This window comes from Melozone crissalis, unplaced genomic scaffold, assembly GCF_028551555.1.
Source record: "Melozone crissalis strain CALT ecotype California unplaced genomic scaffold, PUWL_Pcris_2 ptg000018l_1, whole genome shotgun sequence".
NCBI classification, from domain to species: Eukaryota; Metazoa; Chordata; class Aves; order Passeriformes; family Passerellidae; genus Melozone; species Melozone crissalis.
The window spans coordinates 20,360,607-20,380,874 of NW_026535796.1; the positions used below are offsets into that span (position 1 = coordinate 20,360,607).

Consider the following 20,268-nt stretch of genomic DNA (forward strand, 5'->3'; position numbering starts at 1 on the left):
TGTGTGCAGAACTACCTCACTCTGTTTAAACCTGCTTTTCACTAGTTTTGACTGATCCTCTCAAGGTCTTGTGATAGAAGAGATGTGCACTGACTTCATGCATCTCTTTTTTCTGCCTTCCACTCCTCCTGTTCTTTTTCTGGGTTGCAGATTCCTCAGCTATTTGTGCCTTGGGTGGAAGCGGTTCCACCTCCTTGATCAGGCCTGACATTTTCCTCTGTATTCTTGTTCAACATAGAAAACTGAAATACTGAGTAATTATTCCATGCAAGATTTTTGAAATGTGGTAAAGTGCTCATTGTTCTCCATGACCCTTTCGTGTCTGCTGGAAAGCAGCAGGAAGGGCAGGGAAGTGTTTGCACTCACACACCTCGTTCTGCTTGTCTTCAGACTTCCTGCCTAGATGCTTCCTGCTGTCGGTGAAATAATTTTTGCCCTTCAGACAATAAAGCTCTAACTGTATATGGGAACCTGGGAGTGCTTCCAAATTCCCAGGTCTGGCTGTGCCCTCTGACTACATCCCATCCCATACTATGACGAGATCCATAACTGCTGGTGCAGTCCTGTTTGCTCTCTCGTTTCCATGGGACATAAACTCTGGGCATACAGTCCAGGAGCTCTCTGGGCTCCTGTAGCAAGCAGCTAAGTGTTCACTGACCTAAGTGGCAAACAGAGGGGTTACATCTCTCTGCACCACAGAGGAGGAGACCCTCGATCTTGAGACCAAAAGCCATTCCATTCCTGGCCCACAATAACAGGATTTCTTGACAAAGAATACTACAGCAGAATTCAGGAGTGGGCACGCCTGTAGGAAACATGGGCTTGTGGATACAAGATGTCTAATAAATAAAACTATAGCACTGAATTTAAAAAAATTAGAAGAAGAATAAATGTAGATTTTTTATAGATTCCATCTGCCAAAAACCCAGACTGGTTGCTGGAAAAGAGATATGTTAGTCTCACAACCAAAACATCAGAAAGTTGAAAATTGATGCTCTGTTAACTTCATTTGCTATACTCTACAGCAAGTTTAAAAAAATCACATTTGCATGAGTGATATTAGGCACACAATTTCAGTTTTGCTTTGTCTGTGTTTCTTGTGTTTTCGATGTAATAGTCTCAATCAATCCTAAAGAATGTTTGATAATATCAATAGCATTTAAATCCAGCTTGCTAAAACAAATTAACATGAGTTGGTTCTTGTATAGATGAGTTTTAGTTGTAATCCTAAACTCAAGGGGTTCCAGAATCTTGCACTAGCCCACATCTATGTCTGGAGCAGGTACATGTTCTTCTTCAATATTCTTCAGCAGCTATGAAATGTCCACATGTTTTCTTTGTCTTGCTATTAGAGGAAGAAGCACCTAAAGTAAGTGGCTGAAACATGTACTTGATAGGAAAACTATTTATTTGCTGTAACTTCTACTCAGAAGTAGCAATTTATTATATAAATTCAATATTTATTTACATTCACATAAAGATTTCTTAGTTCACAAATGGCTTCCTTGATTTTTTTTTAGAGACAATGGGTTTTGCTCTCTGCTGCATTTCTGGACCGGCAATCCTCTGTTTCTATAGCACAGGTAGAACACAAACAGTCAATGTAAACTTCCTCACACTTCCTCGTCCACACAGTTTGGCAGGTCACTTCTGCAAGTACAGTGAAGCAGAGCCTCACCTCGCCACGCTCCTGAGGTTGTCAACGTGGGAAGCACATGAGTTCATTAAGGAAGAGCTGGTTCTTTGAGTTAATTCCCTCCACTGACAGACAGGCTTAACATTTTTGATGACAAATTAAGTGCTATCCTTAGCGTTCTTTGGCTTGTCTTCACTTCCTAATAAAATTCCTTTTCTTCTTCATCAATAGGACGATCCTCTATTTCATATTCCCCGGTGCTGGGCAGCCAGCCAAGTGCTGGGTTCCCTCTCTGGCAGGCACAGGCCTGCCATGGCCATCGGGTTGTTTGTGCAGCACTTGCTCTTTCTTGTGCTGCTTTTTCCGCTCCACAGCTGTACGCAAGGCCTGAAGAATCAAATCTTTGTTGTTCTGGACGTTGTAGTAACTTAGATTCACCAGTTTGTCAAAATTTTCCTCTGAATAGCTCAGATTGTTTATGTAATATGGGCCACAGGCATTGGTAACATCAACCTCGCCCTCTGCCATTTCTGATGGACTACGCTTCACGCCTAAACAGACAAGCAATGGCTTGGTTAATTTGCACAAAACAATTCGGGTCTGGGTGTTTCCCAGGCATGCACAAATAGTGGATCACAAACCTAAACTAAATCAGGTTTTTGCTCGACTCTGCACCAATGGGACTCGGCATATGAGCAGGCTGAGATTCTATCTATCTGCTAATACATAGAATAAATAGGTTCTTGGAAGGGAAGAGGTCAATTAATTGTGTTGGATTCTGAAGATTACTGGATTCCATTACGTGCCTTTAACTGCTAGAGGACAGCTGAAGATCCCAGCCATGGGGCAGAGACCTGAGGAGGTGGAGATCCACTGCTGTGTGGTATCCTGCAATCCCACGTCAGGGTTTCACCCCAGCCAGCAGCTAAGCAACACAGCTGCTTGTTCAGTACACCCTGACCAGGGGGTGGGGACAGAACCAGAAGAGCAAAGGGAGAAAATGTGGGTGGAGATAAAGGCGGTTTAATGGGACAGAAAAGGAAGAGCAACATAATTCTCATTCCAGATCCCAAACAAGCACTATTCCAGCTGCTAGGAAGAAAATTAACTCTTTCTCAGATCAAACCAGGTTCACACATGTTTTTATGCTTCCTCATCATTTGCACAGACCCTTTGGTTTTCTGACAGGTGGCATGAGGGAAAGAGAGCATTAGCAACCCAGAAATGGTAGGTAATACTGTCAGAGAGAGTATCAGAAACATGAGAATTTTTCTGTCAGCCTCCAGTGAGACCATTACATTGCCAAGAGGGCGTTACTGTAGGGGACAAGCACCCTCCACAGTCACAGATACCTGTACCCCCTGAGCCACAGCAAGGGAGTAGGCACTGGGAAAAGTCAGCATTTCCCTGACAGTACATCATGCGTTTGGGGAATCTTTTCTACCAATATGGATCTAACAACATCAATCAAAGGGTTCTGATTTTTCTTGAGGGGTCTTTCAGTGTCCAATAGATGTACTCCTCTCAGCTCTGCAGACAGAGTTACAGTGAACTGGTGCCACTCAACTGAAGCAGTCTAAGTGTCCCACAGAGAATTCCCTTTCTACTTGATTATGGAATAGCTTAAGGGTGCAGAAGTTAAGCAGTTTGAATATGTCAGTTTTACTTTTTTACTGCCCAGACTCTAAATTCCCCTTCTGAACAAGCTGATGGATGAACTGCCTATGGAAAAACTGCCTGTTCACGTGATTGTACTAAAACTTCACATGCTGTACAATTTAGATCTGGGCTAGGGCATGGTACTGAAGCCCTATAAATTAAGCTGATCTCTGCCTGTCACTAGCAAAAGGCAGACATCCTTTTCCAGCCTCACAGGACCTTCTGCAGCATCCATCCTGCTGCTATGGAGGTCAGGTCTCAGCTGCAAGGTGTCAGTCCTCCCAAAAAATCTGCCTGCACAGAGCCCTTCCATGCCAGCTCAGCTGACCCTTTGCTCGAGGGGACATGACAAGGACCCTTCTTTCTCTTCCTGTTTAGTCTCATCTTGCAGCCACCAGCTGAACTGGTTGGGCAACACAAGCTTGCCTCAAGTATATGCAATAGGCAGATATTGTGCAGGTCTTCAAATGAATTTTCTTCATACCTAGCAACACCCCTTTTTAGACTCGCTGATAATTCATGTTGACATTTAACATCTGCACATCATCAGACGTACACCTAATAGTAGATAACTGACTGAGGCTAGGCATCCCTCATTTCTGGAAATTAGTGAGGGGAAGAAGGCCAGCAAACTCCCTCACAGAGCAATACACAAGAGCAGTTCAGTATAGAAGAGCAGAACTGAAGCTAAATCTCAGTTCTCCTTCTACTTCTTTCTTCTTTTTTCCTTTCTTTAATTCTCTCTACAAAAGGCAACTGCAGAAAGCAACTTTTGGGCTATCTCATCATTTGTGAGAGCTGGAGTAGAATGGTGTGTGTACATGCATAGATACCCTTAGTCTATTTGAATCCTGTTCAAAACCCCAGTTGTACACCTCAAATGTGCAATGAAGTCAATCAACAAAACAAAAGTACCATACTATCTTTTACAACTTACTTAATATAAAAGGATAAGGATTGATACAATTGGAACAATAGTTTCTGCATTTGTTTTGGTTTTAAATTGAATGTACTATGTACTAACATAGAACTTCTGGCTTTCAAGTATACTGTGGGGCTTTGAAGTGAACTCACAATCTGAGTTAGGAATTTTAGCATGTGGAGAGGGAGCAACTGAGGCTTTGGTAGCAAGAGAATATTATGGCATGTGGGATATGGTACCAGGACTTATAATTCATCTGTTTAGAAGTGACAGGCAATGTTGCTATTGACTCTCTAAATTTCAAAGGGAACAGACACTGTTGGAATGGCTCAGTGTTGCACTTTCATCACTTCACTGTGCTTCACTGTTACATTTTCATCACTTTGCTAGTTCGTACTTTTGTTTTCAAGGTTATCTGCCTAACTGTAAGCCTGGAAATTATTTTAAACAATGAAATTCATAGACTCCTTGGAGCATTCTCTAACAGGAGAGGATGACAAGTATGAGAGGAAATTAACCCTGTGAATTTCTGCTACAGCAGATAAAGAAAATATTGCTTTCCTCAATTAACTGCAATCTGCTTATGAAAAGCCAAAAAAATCTGAAGAGGAAAATATGTGGCAAAGGCTAATCCCACATGATCCTCTACTCTCCAGGAAAAATCACATATTTTAAGTTTCTTGATATGGTTCATATGTAAGCAAAGAGAGTTCAAATTTGTTATTACAGTGTGATCTGAAAACCAGGTATTATCCAGTAAAAAGAGGAAGAAAGTGGCCACTGGCTGTTAATGTGATGGGTAACTGTTAACTTACCAGGTGCTTTGTATTCCCTGAAGGTGTCATTTACCAGAGGGAAAAATATCACAATAGGTGTTTCTGGGCTCTCTTTATCACCAACAATGTAGCATTCCTTCAGATGTGGAGTTTCCTGATCATCTGGCACCTTTGTAGGGAAAGGAATTCCCTGTTTCGCAAAGTATTTAGAGGCATCTTTGAGGGGCTTGTTGCCACAAAAGGAAAACAAAACAAAAGAAAACATCAGGACATACAGGAAGAACTTCAAATTTGACCAAAATCTAATTTCACTGGGAATATTTGTGGGGCAAGGGACAGGTTCTGACAGATTATGGTACATATCCAATTTAGGTCTAGGTTGAGGTTGTTTATGGAGCCAAGCCTTGGAAGGCCAGAGTTAAGTGAGATGGATCTGACTCCACATGTCTCTGAAAATCTACACTGGCTATGTTTCACATTTGGCTATGAAAAAGTTGCCTTTAGACAACTTTTTATTCCTAAGGAATTTAACATTCCTAAATGAAAACTGTTGTTGCATTTATTTGCATATCTAGTCTTCTACATCAAACCTATTGTTGCAGTTATATTGTCCTGAAGGTACATTTTCCCTTGCACAGGGAATATTTCTCAATATTGCATTGAGAAATATTAGACAATGTTTAAAGGCAATTAGCTTCATTCATTCTACTTCTGGCTGCCTTCCAATCAGCTAAAACCCCTTACATGTAAAAAGGGGCAGGTATAGTTTACTAAATGATTACTTCCGGATAACATTTGTACTGTTCCATAAAGATATGTGACCCCTAGTTAACATCAAACTGTTAACTTATCAACACTTCCCAGATATTGGGGAAAAGCAAAAGTTTCTCTGAGTAGAGGATCAGCCACTCTGGGAATTCAGCAATGGAACAGAGAAGTCATTGAAGAAGAATGTGCAAGACTCACCCCTGTCTGTGAACCTGAGCTGTAGTTGAAATGCAAAATGACATCCACTTTCCTTTCTGGCCTCATAAGGGGTGGGTAACTGGTAGCAAAGGCAAATGCAGTATCAATCAGGATGAGGTAGTCTGTAGCTGTTGTCAGGTGGTTGGGCTGGGAGTCCAGCTCACAGTCTAGGAAAGAAGCACTTTTTTTCAGAGAAAGTGCCCAATGCAAGGGAAGTGCTGAGGAAAGTCTACTGTTAACAAAAAGGGACTTCAACTTTTCTTGGGTCCTAGACCCCCCCATCTAGCTGATGGCTGCAGTTCAGTAATTTCTCAGTTCCTCATCTGGCTTCCTCTTTTCACTCTTTACTCTGCAATTTCTTTGGTTTTCCTCTGACTAAAAGGGATTAACTTGGGGCTCAGAAGAGTAGACTTAATTAGTCTTGTGTGTGACTCTGATCAGGTTGGTGTTGTTTTATGTTTTCTTTTTTTTGTCTTTTCTGTTAACATGAAACAAATTAAAATGGCACTCCGCTCTCTCAACACAGTAAAAGGACTAAATGTGTTGGGTGCCTTGCTCACTACGAGAACCAGCACACAGCTACAATTTTACATGGAATAACTGGTGCCAGACTGAACAAAAAAATTCCCTACCTGGATGACAGGTAATACTATTACAAAGGTTATATCTTACTTAGAAGTAAAAATGTAACAGGAAACAAAGCTCCCTGCCACATCCTTTGAGCATGGGTGACTAATTGGGACTCTTCTCACCTATCAGTTGTGGGACTTTATGAATTTTTTTGAAGAATTAGCTTGAAGCCTCTCCTGATGACTAATTTTCCCTTTCAGTGACAGTGTCAAATACTATCAGAACAAAACAAAAAAGCAGTTAGCTTCACAACTTTTAAAGGATTGTTTCTCTTTCACAAGGATGGTTTACACTGTAACTCGAAGCAGGGTGTTGTTACCATACCTTTCCACTTGGAAAACTCGCTCTCTAGGTAGTTGTTGTTTATCTGGAGGCCTTTCAGGAAGTTATGGATTTCTGAGGCTGCTGGACGTAACATTGCAACATCTCGGAATATTTCTGAAAAGCTGTCAGGAGGACAAACCACTCGAGTATCCAGCTCATTTGGTCTTGTAGGGAATAGGGCTTCATCATCTGCAGAAGAAAGAATAACAGCTTATATATGTGAAGTCAATCTGTGCAGTCATCTCATAGTTTAGTATGTTTGAAAAATTTGGACTTCTTTCTCTTTTTACTGGCAGGATTTTCCCAAATCTCATGGGTTTTTTAGCTAAGCTTTGAAAAATCCCTTTCTTCTTCTCACTTCAAAGTGATAAAGGCTTTTTTTGTACTGCAAAAGACTCCACTTCACCTACTAGAAACTTCTTTGCTCTGCTATGGTTTTATCTATTAAATAGAAATTTCTTTGCTCTGCTATGGTTTTATCTATTAAATTGCACTTAACTGTGTCTTCCTTTGCTACTCCATGCCACATTTTCTCTCTCAGACACATATAAAACCACATAATAACAATCAGCCACACAAACATAATTAATGTTCCTCACTAGCAAATACAGAATCCTTGATTTAACAACCAGAAATTACTCCCTTGCAAGTGCTAGAAGATAAAATAAGTAAGCCTTTTTGAAATACTTCTCTTCCTTGTCATCTTTTCTTTGTAATGTGTTTGTCTTGAGTATTTATCCTTGAAATCTGACCTTGCAGAGATCTTTCTTAATTTTGTATCATGTTTTGCAAATCTCATCCTTATGAGTAGTTTGGAATGACTTCCAATAGTACTGAAGTTTGTGTCAATGATTTGTAGACTTCAGAGATGCAAGGATGTTGTTTGCTCCCATTTCTCTGATGCTCCAACTTGTGAGTGAGGAGCTAGAGGGTTTTGGAATGCTATGTGAGCATCCTCCATCTACTGGGATATTTTTCCCTAGTTTTGCCCTCCTGCTCAGAAAACATCTCAGAAGAGGGTCATTGTCTCTTTTCTTTTTCTGTGATGGATCCTGTGGGTTCTTTTCACATATAACTGAAATAATTGCCATATGTAGTACATGGCATGAATTTCCTTCTGGTTTACATGTGGATAATGGAATTGCCAGAAGAGAATGTTCTAAAAGGGCTTTGAAAAAAATTCAGTAAGAGAGCAGCAGCACAGAGGAAAAAAAAAACCCAAAAAACAAAATAATCACATAAGAATAACCCACCTATGTCAGTAATTTTGTCTCGTGTCCATTTGTGCCAGAAGTCTTCTGAATTAACAGATATATACCAAGCATCCATGAGATTCAAGGAAAATACACTGCTCCAGATCCCTGTGGCATAGGATGTATTTGACAAAAAATAAATGGGGTGCAAAGGAATTTGATGTAAAACTTTCAAATAACTGTGTCACTGGACACTTCAGGGAATGGGGGCATAAATGTCCTTTAATCATTCTAGAGAAGCTAAGGAGAAAGTGCCAAGGTGTAGAAAGGGGGTGGTGACCTGAGATGCAAAATGACATCCACTTTCGTTTCTGATCACAGAAGGATCTGGGTCCTTACTAGAAATTGCAGCCAGGGACAGAGAGATTCTAAGTTGCTTCTTTACGCCTCACCATTAGCTGTAGTGAAACCTCCACACAAGCAAAAAGTTTAAACTTCTCAAAAAAACCCCTGAAACTTCCTTTTTCCTTTATGCAGTTGGTGGAAGTAGAAAGAATAATGAGGCAAGAGATTGCTTTTGCAAAGGGAAGAAAGGTTTCCTTACTGCTTTCACTTTTTTATGCAAGATGGAAAAAAAATATAAATATTACAACCTATTTGCACTCTGAAATGGAAATTTTATCTTAAGAATTAATCAGGACTAGATGTGGTAGGAACTTTGTAGATAAAAATGTGCATTTTAGAGACTCAGGCTGCAGAAGCAATGGATGATTTAACCTAGCAGCAATGATACACGACTTGTGTTGCTGACAAATATATATATGTATGTATTGCAAAGGTCTCATGTCAGTACACATAAGCACACATGAAATCAATAAATCTGTTAAGATGAATAAGATCACAGAGAAAATGACAAATCCTGCACATTGTGACCTGTTATCAGTTCTGATATTTTACCATATAATGCTCCTGGCAGATAAAGCACACTAAATGTTTAATTTCAGAAGAGGGGTTTGTGCAGGAGCAGATTATATTATACTACTTTTTCCCAGAACAAGAAATCACCTTCCAAAAAGCAGATTCTGGATTCTGGGACTTTCTTCATCAGGCGACCCATGAAGAACTCGCTGCCAAAATCCTCTGCAGGAATGAAGGCACCATATTTTGGGAATCCTACCTCATAAGGGGTGAATTCCACCCATTCTAAAAGAAAAGGCATAAGACAGACTGATTACAGCAGCAGAGGCATAATTATTTGAATAAAACATGATATTGGCCAGGTTAAGGCAGACTGGTTTCTAATTCACACCCTTTGCAACAGACATTTATTCACTGTACACTTCACGGTGGTGAACATGCAGAACAAATTGTCCTCTTACATCTATATGTCTGTATAAACTTTTTGACAATTTCTGTGCATAATGTGCAGAGAAGTGTAGAAGTACATAGTGTCTTCTGTTGTCCTGCCTTTGACCCTGAATACTGAATTATACGAAGGTCTTTAAAATATTAACTATTAAATGTCTCCTTTGAGGTGGATTATCCTTCAGAGTATTTGTTTATTGAATTGATATCCTTATCTAATCTTAAATTGACCCCAATTGGGATTAAATATTAAATGCAATTCTGGAGTATTGTTACCTCTAAAATCCTGGTCGCTGATTTTATCCTTCACATTGAGAGAGAGGTAAATGGGCAGGGGATTTTGACCCTGATTTAGTGCCTGCTGCTGATCTGTGAGCTTATGGCAGTCCTCCTGTTTTGAAAAATGACAGTAGCTCAGGACAACTGGACGACACAAAGAGCCTCCCACTTAATCTAAACCTGGGTTCTGACAATGCAGGGCATACATGACTCCAACTAGGACATTCCCCAGTTGCTTCGTTTAGAGAGGTGCTGTCATCCCTATCCCTGCCCCTCCCCTGCCCCAACACTTCAGCACAAGAATAATCCTAAATTCATATATTGAAAGAATGTGGTGAGGAGAAAATGCTGTTACCCACATTTTTTATTTCACAAAAAATCTCTGGGAATGTTTGAAAAGCACTCTTGACAGGAAATAGTTCATTATGAAAGAGTAAGCCCCTCTCTGACTGCCTAGAAAAACACCTTTTCCTCAGAGCTGTGACGGAGACAAGGCTCATGCAGAGAGTGCAGCAAGCCTTGGCCTTTCTGCTGCAGAGCTCAGGCAGGGTGGAAGGGCAGCGTGGTTTGGGAGCAGAACCAAGGTTTGGGAGTGTGCTCCGACAAGCAGAGCTGCAGGTGCTCCCCCTCAGCAGAGCCCGTGGAAGGATGCCTGTGCCACCAGCGCCACCAGGCTTCCCTTGGGCCACTGTAGGCCAGGGGACAGGGCTCTGGGGACACTCACAGCTCCCTGCTGAACACAGCCCCCGGGAGTCTCTACCACTGTGCTATCACCAGGCAGTAGAAATGTGGCTGTGTGGGGGATTGATCACATTACAGGGGGAATGTTTTCTCATTCTAAAGCATAAATGACCTAGTGGGAAAGAAATGTTCATGAAGATTAAAATAGGGCCTGAACAAAGCTCTTGATGGAAATGTTTGCAGGGTGATGTCTTATTAACAGCTCAGAGATACTGTTTTTGGGCTTGTGATTTTCCTTTGCTTTGTTTTATTGTGCAGCTCTTTTAAAAGAACAGCAGGATTTTCATGGAAATATTTACATGTGAATTCACAGGATCACAGAATGCTTGGAGTTAGAATGGCCCTTAAAAATCACTTAGTTCCCATCCCACTGCCATGGACAGGGACACCTTCCACAAGACCAGGTTGCTCCCCATCCAACCTGCTCTTAAACACCTCCAGAGACAGGGGGTCCACAACCTCTCTGGGAACTCACTACCCTCACAGTGAAGAATTCTTATTCTTATTAGGTATTCCTAATATCTAATCGAAACCTGCCCTCCTTCATCTTAAGGCCATTTCCACCTTGTCCCGCCACTGCATACCCTTGTGAATAGTCTCTCTCCAGCTTTTTTGTAAGCCCCTTCTACATTCTGTGAGGAATAATTTGAAAGAGGTTCATACTGTAAGTTTCCTGTTATTTCTTTTCATTCCCATCCTTTCTGTACCAGGTGTGAAGTTAAGATCTCTATAATACAACCAAGAAGCATGGTACAATGGTACAATGAATGGTACTGCCAAGGCACATGCTTTAGGCATATCTATGAAAAACAAACATGCAAAAAACCCTATTTTGCATAAGGGTGGTCAAACACTGGCATGTGCTGCCTGGAGAATTTCTGGAGTCTTCAGCTGTGGAGATATTCAAAGCCCATAGCTCAGGGTAGCTGGCCCTTACTAATCCTGCTTGGACAAGATGATTCCAGAGGTGCCTTCCAATCTCAACTAGTTTTTGATTTACTCTCTTTTGTCACTGCTGTATTCACTGGATATTCAAATCTGAAGAGAAAGGTGCTGGTTTTGTACCTTATCATGTAACATGATTTCAATGATGAGTCCCCACAGGTCTGTGAAACACAACTGATGTCCTTCCTGTTTCCTCTGGCACAACTCTTCCAAATAGTATTTCAGACGATCAGGGGCAAAACAAGTGACAAACTTATTTTTAAGTACATGCTTTCGGGCATCATTGAGGGTTTCCTTGAGATCCTTTTGGGACCAGTCAGGATCTTCATACAAGTTTGACATGGTCCTAAAAGAAAGAGAACAAACAAAAGAACCCCACAAGGAAAAGTATGAGTTCTGAAACAGAGCTTTGGGAAGTTATGGAGGTTTGTGTATTATTGTCCTCATTTATATGAAAAAACACCATGTGTTTGGTAGTATCCACATATGTAATTAATTGCAAATGTGGGAAAATACCCACTGAAAGAAAAAACAACAAAATAGAAGCAGAAAAAGAAAGCCTTTTCTTGATAGTTAAGATCATATAACTCAAGATCCCTCCTTGACATCAATTTTGGAAAATTCGTGTGTTCTTATCTTGTTCTTACCATGTTGTTCCAGATAAACCAGTGATATATGAGACACAGTCCAAGACATTCATTTCCTGCACACTGAGGAGGTGAGCATACATGGCTGTCAGAGCTCTGGTTCCACCTCCCGTTGTCATGATTGCCACCACAGGTACCTGTTCAATCCCAAAATATATGGATTTAGTGACATGGCCTAAGAAGGGACAGAGACTCTGATTAAAAGGAGAAATTTACAGCACTGATAAAGTAGTGAAAACGTGCAACCAACGTGAAGAACGTGAAGTCCAATGTGAAGAAAAACCTGAATTAATAATGGAGCATGTAAGGAGTAAGAAATACTTCATATTTTCCTCTGTCAAGCAGCTCTGCAATAGAACATGAAATCCATTATCACATTTTCAGTGCTCTGCTTGAAAACCATTAACAGAGCAGCAAAAAATTAGAGGAAGTGTTACCTTCTTTCATCTGAATCAGATTATTATCAGACCAGAAAATATCAGTGCTGTCTCACAATTTCCATGTGGGCAGTAATAACTTCTCTTTTCCTGAAGTTTGCTGAAACTATTGTACAGTTATTCTACAGGCCATACTAGAAATGTCATGACTGATGGATTTAGGAGCACAGGCCAGTTCAGAACTCCTGAAACCAGAGGCTGGTGACACCATTCCCTTTTATAGTTTCTGGAGGGAAAGAGGAACCATGCTCACTCCACCTGCCACATATGTATTTACAGTACTAGGTATGCAAGTGAGCTGCAATTACTGGCTTCTGTGATCATACAGAAATCCAGGGACTTCTGGGCAGTCTGGGCAGAAACAGAACTAATTTATAAACATGAATTGGCTTCTTTAACAGTAAAGACAGTTACTGTGCATTGGAGTGAATGAATGTCATATATAAATCAGAAAAAATATAGAGAGATTGTATGCTCTGCAGGGAAGTATGGGGTCTACATCTGAGGGGAAGGGAATGACCCATGGCTTAGTGCTGGCATTGAAAGGCAGAGTCTTGTGTCTGAAAGGTCCAGCTGTGCAAGAAAAGCTGAACTCAGTTTAGGTCCAAACAAGAAAACTTTATCATTTATCTGCATTTGAGTTTAGGTTTCACACTACAGTCATAGGTGCATAAATAAAAGAAGAGACACCTGATTTGCCCCTGCCTTAAAATTTCTGTTATCAATCCTGTTTGCTGAGCAAGATGAAGTCAGACTGGCAGCGTGCTATGCTCAGACAACAGCACCCTAAATGGTGGCACAAATGATACACAAAATCCGGTTTAGCCGTGAGGGAATGAAATGCTGGATCCACTGTTTGTATCTGGCCAAAAAGAAATTTTGGCCTTGGCTCTGAGAGCACCAAGCCCTTCTTTATGTTATAGGGCAGACTGCTGCTGAACACAAGGCTAGATTCTCTAGCTTTAGGGCTACAGGCTTTTTATTCATGTCTGTGATGAGTACTCATTCCTTCCCTAGAAGAGAGAAAAGAAGTCAGCCACTGAGAAAATAACTCAGCTGTTGCTTGTACATGAAACTACAGGGTTTTCAAAAAAATGTGACCATCAATGCTATGTTTTGACACTTATCTGTGCAGAAAGCAGAGAATAATTATGTCTCGGATACCTCATCGTCCTGCAAGTCCTCTTCCAGATGGAGAATGTCCTTCAAAGCAGCTGCAACTACCTTCTTCCTCTTGCGAATGAAATCCTGTTCCTGGGCACAGAGATCAAACCCCAGGCGTACGTCCAGGTCTTCCTGGCTGCAACGAGGACCAGGTATCATACATCACATTTGTAGTCTAAGCCAGCATCTTAATTGCTTTACTTCATAAACAGACATGCCTTCACTATCAGGTCTACATAAAGCAAAGGAGGAAGAAATTAAATGTTCTGGTTTTTTCTTGGAAAAAAACAATCCATCTGCCTTTGAACTGAAAGGATTTTTTTTTTTTTTCTCCCTGCCAAAGACTCCTGGAATTAAATGTAGCTACAAATGTCAGCCGTTCCTTTTCACATATAAATCCAGAAGCCTGCAGAGGGCAGTGTTTCAAAGGTGGCCTTTAAAAGTTTTGTGAACTCCCACTGTTACCAGCGAAACGTTCTACTGAAGTTGTAGATTTGCATGATCAGATGTTCTTTTGATGCTTAAAAGCACTACATTTGTGGTTTGAAAGCTGCTGTGAAAATCTTGCATAGGCTTCTAAGGAAGAACTTTTCAAATGACAGCTGTAAACTGTATATTTCATGGTATATTTACTGAAAATAAACAGCATGATGGAAAAAGCACCTATGTTTCTGGAAGTTCTCTTCTGTTACAATATGGAACGTAATGTAACATAGCCATCTTATAAATTTTACTAAGGCCTGAACAATATTCCAAAACACACAGTGTGTTTCCTCCTTTAGAAATAAGTAATCACTTCACTGAGTTTATTTGCATTTATCTCTTTGAGTAGACATTAAAACAATAAATGCCAGTACATTTATTATTTCATCTTTTTTCACATCTTAGAGTATGCAGGCGCTCTGATTTTGATCTTTCAGTGGAAGAAAATAGTTAAAGAGACCTTTTGGGAAACAGAAAATGTTTTTTTCAATCAGCTTTGAAATGTTGCTTTTATTGAGAATCTGCATTTGGCAATAAATAGTAGAGGTATCAGTGTGTCTACAGTAGCCTTTGCCATGTAATATTGATTGCAGCACAGTATGAATAGAAATTTGGTGTTTTCTTTATAAAACCTTTTCTTAACTCCCTCTCCCATTGCAAAAACTCTATTGCTTAAAATCTTTGCATTATGCACTGAGTGTATTTTTTTTAATAGTCTGGAATAAGGATGGACCAGCATTCAAAGGCAGTAGTAACAAAGAGATTGGAACTTGATTAACAGCTATCTAAATAAAAATAACCAAGGGGAAAACAAGGCAAAACCCACAGGTGTCTTACCATTTTTTCAACTTAAGGAGCAAATCAAATTTTCTGTGCTGAAAATGGAAAAGGTAAAATGATGAAAATTGATATTTTGTTTAAAATAGTTCCTTTACCCCACTCAGACTGAGACACAGATCTTTTGGGTCATCATTATACCCACAAAACTCTGAATCTCAAAAAACTGAGATCTCTTCTCAATATTTCAATAGTAACCAGAGATGTGCACTGATTTAATAGATAAGACTTTAGTACACTATCATTTGTAGTCCCCATGTTATCTCTCTCATAAAACTCAGTGTAGCTTGCCTGGTACTAGTTAGCTGCACAAATAAATACCAGAAGAGCTGCAGTGCAACAGCTCACCTCCCTGGAAGGATCCAGCACTGAAGATGGGTGCTGAAACCAGAGCCTCTCACACAACAACGTCAGGTACAAGGGGAAGCCCGAAAGGCTGAGCACCCCACACATGTGGCTCAGGTTTGCTTCCTGGGACAGTGTGCCAGGACTCACCACTCTGTCCCAGTGGCACCCAGCCACCTCCAGCCTGGTTAGTACATGGACAGTACAAGGAGCATGACCAACAGCTTAGATATTTTTCTTCTTCCCCCTTTTCCCATGGATTTCGCATTTTATTTTGCTTCAAATAATTGACTTCACTATGCATTGCCCTAGGCTGGAGGGAGGTTAGAAAACAACTGTCTCTGTAAAAAGAGAACTGGCCCTTGGTTTCTTCTTCACGCAAATCAGAAAGAATTTTAAAAATCTTGCAAAGGATTCCCCATGGCCAGCAGACACTCACCTCACCAACCACTTCCTGCTCGGAGGGGAGTGCCTTCAGAGGGATTGTCAAGGGGACACTTCTCCTCCTTGGTCCACATGACATGCAAGCACACTGAAAAGGAACATGGAGTGCTTTTTGGTTAAAACAGAAATGTTCTCCTCTTGCTCCCTATTCACACATAAATGTCAGGTCACAGAACTGTCTGTGTTGTCTACCATGTTCTGGGGCAACGTACAAAGGTGGGAAGCTTCCTCTTCTTTCTGAGTGCAACATCCAGGGAAGGTTGCTTGTATCTGGCATAGTGGAAGAAAGTGGGATCTGGGAGAGGGGAGCGGGGGTCACAGCCCACTGAAACTGTCTGAGTTTCTTCAAAGGATCCTCTCACTGTAAATGTTAGCTCATTCTCTAAAACAATGAGAGAAAATGCATACACAAAGTTACTTATAATTGTAAAAAAAGAGAGAGAAAAAAAAGAAGCAAAAGGTAGCTTTGAATAAATTCCTTCTCCACTTCCTTTTTATTTGGAAAACTACCTTCTAAAAGTGATCCAAACCCCAAACATTTCAGGTGACTGTATCGTTATAATGTGCTGAGCAAGGAGTCAGATGGGAACGTGATATGGACGGCACTGAATTTTAGGTTGCTGCTTTTCTGTTGCACTTTCATCATGACACAGTGAATACAACCAGGTACTTTGCATGATAAATTATCCTCATCCCAGGCCAAATAATGAGCTGAAGAAGTTCTCAGTCCCCTAAAATAAGATCTGACTCTTATGAGCAGCAGATGACCCTATTTATATGAATAGTTCAGCTAATCCTGCCAGTGTGCATTATGCATGCTCTGAGATTGCCTACCAGATCCAGCCCCTCAGGGGATGTGGGCAGAGGAGCTTCTAGACTCTGAATCTTGACCAGGGTCAGGCAGGAGCCAGCTGCTGAGTGGCTAACCCCTGCAAAAAATGAGGTGTTTCTGTGCACATGCGTAAGTTGAAGTGACAGAGATCCTGAGCAAAGTTAATGCTATAATATAACTATAATACCTGAGGAATTAAGCTTCTTCAGGGTTCAGCAGGACTGCAGCAGAGGTTTGCAGAATCTCAACTTGGGTTTTAGATACCTTCTGTATAATCATCTGATTCTAGTTGTTTCTAGTCTGGCTCAAGACTCCCCATGAAGTCAGAGCCCTGAACTGCTGCAGGACTGGTGGCATTCTCTACTGCAAATTTTGTACAAATCACCTTAGATGTGATCAATTAAAACCTTACTATTTTGCTGATGCAATGTCCAGGCCTTGTTAGAGACAGTAAAATCACCAATACTTATTTTAAGAAGCAATAATCTTACCTGAAAAACGCTTCTTTTGTCTCCTGCTGTCCAAGTGAATTTCCAAACAGGCTTCTTCACGACACTATGGTAGGTGTGATGAGGACAGATTAGATAACTCTCTAGCTAATTATTATCTAATGAGTTATCTAATTAGATAGCTCATCCAGCCATCTCACCACCAGTGCTGACAGATGTTGAAAGGATCATTGTAGGAAAGGTCATTGTTTGAAGGGGGGAGGCCAGCTGTGCTGGACACTTTTGCCAGACACAGTGAAAGTGAGAATTAATTTATTGTCACATGGGAAGATGGTGCTATGCTAAACATGCTGTCATTTTCAATGGATGCAGAGAAAACAAGGGAAAATTATAATTTTGATCTTAGAGGGCACATCTAAGATCATGCTGTTCTCCTTAAAGATAACGCTCCTAAGAGAAAGTATCACTAAAGAATGAAGATTTACAATGTTTCCCTCACTGACATTATAGTCAGCTGTGGTAAGGAATGATGTGGTAAGGAATGATGTGGTAAAGAAAGAATACAAAAGAACAAAACATTATTTTACCACTATTGCCCCATTTGTGATGATGGTTTCAGGAGGATCCTGGCTGGAAAACAAAAACAAACAACATGTATTTTATAAACAATACATTCTGGATACTGTCCTGAGCAGGACACATTATTCTCTCTAAATTTTTTATGACTATTTTTTTTGTTACTCCTTCTTGTGACTTCTGCAAGTATACTCCATTGTCACTAGATGCCACATAATGACCCAGCAGAAATTATTAAATTGCTGTAAGGCACCTGGAAAGTCCTTGCAACAGCCTTAGTAGCAAAGGCATGACACAAATTGGGTAGCAACATTCTCCTCAGCCATGACTTTCCCAGAAAACACTGTCCAGTAAATCTGCAGACTTACTGGAGTGGGGTTTGCCAGCCAACTCTGAACTATGTAAGTCAAAAATCTTAAGAGAAAGTCACAGAATTAAAAATTCTCAACCCTTCTCCACATCATGGCATTTTCCCTTTCATATAATGATTTTTAATGCACATATTAAGTCTAGAAAAACTTGTCTCTGGCTATTAAGATGGTAGTGGATCTACAAAAGGTTTCCCTGCACTAATGCAGAACTCCAAGCTGCCAACAGTAATGGAGTTTTACTCACATGGTCTCCAATAAAAACTCAACTTCCAGCTCCTCCTTCCCCTGAAAATAAAAAAAGGTGTCTCAAGTAGCATGTGTAGAGGTTATCAAAGTGACCTTAATTTTTGCAAGCACTGTGTCATTTACCTTTAACGAGTAAAAATATTCTGTTTTGTACTTGCTATTATCAGCATTAAATGACAGAGGCAGCTTCTTCTTCCCCAAGGAACTCAATTGTACTTGAAGAATGAAGGGTGTTTGGTGCTTGTAAATTTCCCTAACAAACCTACTTCACACTTTCTTCTCTGCCAGCTGCCATGTGCAGGCAGAGAAGAACATGATATGCTAAGGCTTAGTGTTTAGTAAGATATTGTGTAAACAGGCCATTTTCCTGTGCTTGCATTGTTTTGGTTTTTATAGTCTTTGTGAGGATTACATAAACTGTTATTTTCTATCAGGTTATTGAAAGTGCAAAACTTCCCTAAAATTGCATGTACTCTGGGGCTTGCAAATTTGGCCATGACCAGTGTGAAAGGAAACCAACAGGAATTTGAGAAGGCCATCTATTTTGTCACTGATGTGCAGTTTCCAGGATGTTAATAAATTTTGCTACATCTTTACCACCAAGCTGGTCCTGGTGGTAAAACCAGAAGAGACAGTACACCTCTTTAACGGAGGGGAGAGAATGGACATCAAGCTGTACTAAATGTCTGACAGAACTCTTACCTCTGGGGTTAGTGGGAATGCTGTAAAAACTCTTTCCCCAAGGGGGATTTTAGCAACATCAAAAAGCACAATTGCATGGTCATCATCATGAATGATGTCATCATCAGAAACAGTAATTTCCAGAACATTCTAGGAAAAGAAATGAAAAATATCCAGTTCACTAGCATGTATGGCATACAAGAAATATGACATTCTGCAGCTCTTCCAGGCTTAGTGTCTGCTTTACAGAGAGGAAATAGAAAATAATTGATGAAAAAGTATGAGAAGGGAGAGTAAGAAAGCAAGTATAAAGAGCCAGGTCTTAGTCTTATAAATTAAAGCTGAACTGAGATCTCTTTTGAGTCAGCTGTTATGCTTTTAAATAGATCTCATAAAAAATGCCATCTGCTAGGGAGGAGTATGGATTACCAAAAGCTCTATATTGCTTTATATCAGCAGAGGCAATAGAGATTACTTCATATCAATAATCACTCTTCTAGATCCTTGGACCTTCTGCTTTCAGCCACCTGTTCACAGGTATTTAAGGGTAGTTCAAGTATCAGCAGCAAACTGATTAAAGATCTTTATCATACAAGAATTTGGCATCATCTCCTGCCATTACTTCATGTCCTTTCAGAAAAAGACGTGTTTTTCTGTTACAGTGTAATTTTATATTTTCATTTCAGTTTCCCTATGTTGTCACTGTCACTGTGACGGGTCCCAAGCCTTCCCCAAGGAGGTCAGACTCTCATTACCCATACGTAAATAAAAACTATCTGTTAGGAGTAAATTGGGTTCCAGCAAAGCCAGAATTGCTTTGCTTCAGCTTGTGTGGGGAATTTTAAGTAAACTCAGAAATGCACTAGAAGATATTTCTAGTTTAGGGGTTTTGGGCCAAACTGAAAGACTCTGCACAGAGATTAGATAAAAAGGAGAGGTTTTGGGTTGCTTACCTTGACTTTTCTCTGTATCCGGAAGTAGAAAGTTTCATTCCACACAGGATTTCTGCAGTTTTTGATGGTTTTGGTGTGGAATATTTCATCTGAAGCTGTTGGCAACCAGAGCCTCACATAGCAATCAGATTGGCTTACTGTAGAAACAGAGGCAGAAAGTATCTAGCAGAGGAGGCATGATACAAGCAGTGGAGACATTTCGCTATGTTCTTCAGCTTAAACATGGGTGAGAAATGGCCAGTTCTTTCTGATAAAGATTGGCCAAACCAGGAAGATAAAAATCACACTGCTGGATAAAATTAATTTGTTCATCTCAACACTATTTTTAATAAGCAATGTATTCAAACAATCATGCATAATTCTTATA

At 40.3% G+C, this 20,268-nt stretch overlaps 1 pseudogene; it reads right to left on the minus strand.

The window, feature by feature from the left end:
* Nucleotides 1-1,599: 1,599 nt before the first annotated feature.
* The window catches only part of LOC128936231 (cytosolic phospholipase A2 epsilon-like), a 37,241-nt pseudogene continuing 18,572 nt past the window's right edge, over nt 1,600-20,268 (minus strand).